We start from the raw sequence: 2,167 nt of genomic DNA on the forward strand, positions 1-2,167 counted from the left end.
GTGGGGGTTAGGTCTCGTACACTCACCTCACCTCAGTGTCAGGCGGGATGTAAGAGTCTCTTCGTTGCCATAACAACTCGTCCCTCCCACTAGCCGCTTCCCGTCTCCATGGATACCACCCGCCTACTTCCGGATAGAGCCTGGTCGCGAAAGAAAGCTGAGTGTGCAACATGTAAAAGTGTCCGCCCAGTGCTGAGGACATGAGAGCTCCGGGGCCGGTGGATGAGGGGGATGGGGGTGGATGCTGGGCACTGCCAGGGATGGGGGATGTGTATAAATGGGAATAATGGACCCAGGAGGCCAACAACAGTCCTTATGGGAGGGTGAGCCCATGAGGGGGTCCAATATGCTGGCCATGCTCATGTACTGATACCTACATACGTCATAGCTTTGTATGTTCACCTGTCCAGACAGCTGTGTGTAGTTTACATGTGGGTCATGTGATCTTTGTATGTTATCACGTGTTATGATGTCCGCAGATCTCTGTGGGTCATGTGATTTCTGTATGACATCACGTGTTATGATGTCATTGTGTATCCGTTGATGTTCTAGGAGCGTAGTCACCATTATGAGCGTCTCTGTCCTGAGGAAGCCTCTTGTCGGTGAAACGCGTAGAGAGGATGGCGGCTCAGTCATACAGATCAGTGTGATGGACACGGATGATGGCGGCTCAGTCATACAGATCAGTGTGATGGACACGGATGATGGCGGCTCAGTCATACAGATCAGTGTGATGGACACGGATGAAGCCGTCCTCAGTCATACAAATCAGTGTGATGGACACGGATGATGGCCCTTTATCTGCCCAGTGCGGCCCCCTTATCTGCCCAGTGCGGCCCCCTGACACAATTCCATTTGTCTTCCCATGACAAGTAAAATACAAGGGCCCCGGCTAGGAGGGGGATAGCGGTTGGCCGGCGTCCTTCCTTCCCCAGTGACACGTCTTCCTATAATTGGATTATTTCCCCGAGGGGTGACGATTGTTGGCGGCCTCACAGGAGGCGATTATACAGATCTGATTACAGAGCCACCCGGTGCCAAGTGATTGGGTGCCAAGTGGTTGGGACGGTTCCAGGACTGAACACGGCTGCCGATCGCCCCAGTGATGGAAGATGGCACGGATTGTGCACATGGAGACTCTGGGGCCGTCTCTGTCTAGGGGCCCAGTGATTGCGCAATCTTCCTCAGATTTATCGGTCATCAAACCGGCATGTCTGGCCAATCACACCGATGAGGGTCCAATGAGAAATACGGTCACATGGTGTCACAGCCTTTCCTCGGGGAATATTTCCTGTACACTTCCACCGGTAGAATACGCGTTCCTGGAGTCACTAAGATGAGTGCGGGGATGGTGCAAATAAATCACACGTGCACGAGTGGCCATCTCTGGAGGAAGGCGTGGAATGGCCATCGCTGGAGGAGGGTGTGGAGTGGCCATGGCTGGAGGAGGGTGTGTTTAGTGGCCATCGCTGGAGGAAGGCGTGGAATGGCCATCGCTGGAGGAGGGTGTGGAGTGGCCATCGCTGGTGGAGGGCGTGGAGTGGCCATGGCTGGAGGAGGGTGTGTTTAGTGGCCATCGCTGGAGGAGGGTGTGGCGTGGCCATCGCTGGAGGAGGGTGTGGAGTGGCCATGGCTGGTGGAGGGTGTGTTTAGTGGCCATCGCTGGAGGAGGGTGTGGAGTGGCCATCGCTGGAGGAGGGTGTGGAGTGGCCATCGCTGGAGGAGGGTGTGGAGTGGCCATCGCTGGAGGAGGGTGTGGAGTGGCCATGGCTGGTGGAGGGTGTGTTTAGTGGCCATCGCTGGAGGAGGATGTGGAGTGGCCATCGCTGGAGGAGGGTGTGGAGTGGCCATGGCTGGAGGAAGGGATGGAGTGGCCATGGCTGGAGGAGGGTGTGGAATGGCCATGGCTGGTGGAGGGCGTGGAATGGCCATGGCTGGTGGAGGGCGTGGAATGGCCATGGCTGGTGGAGGGCGTGGAATGGCCATGGCTGGTGGAGGGCGTGGAATGGCCATGGCTGGTGGAGGGCGTGGAATGGCCATGGCTGGTGGAGGGCGTGGAATGGCCATGGCTGGTGGAGGGCGTGGAATGGCCATGGCTGGTGGAGGGCGTGGAATGGCCATGGCTGGTGGAGGGCGTGGAATGGCCATGGCTGGTGGAGGGCGTGGA

Source organism: Nanorana parkeri, unplaced genomic scaffold (assembly GCF_000935625.1).
Source record: "Nanorana parkeri isolate BGI_ZX_2015 unplaced genomic scaffold, ASM93562v1 scaffold3251, whole genome shotgun sequence".
Taxonomy (NCBI): domain Eukaryota; kingdom Metazoa; phylum Chordata; class Amphibia; order Anura; family Dicroglossidae; genus Nanorana; species Nanorana parkeri.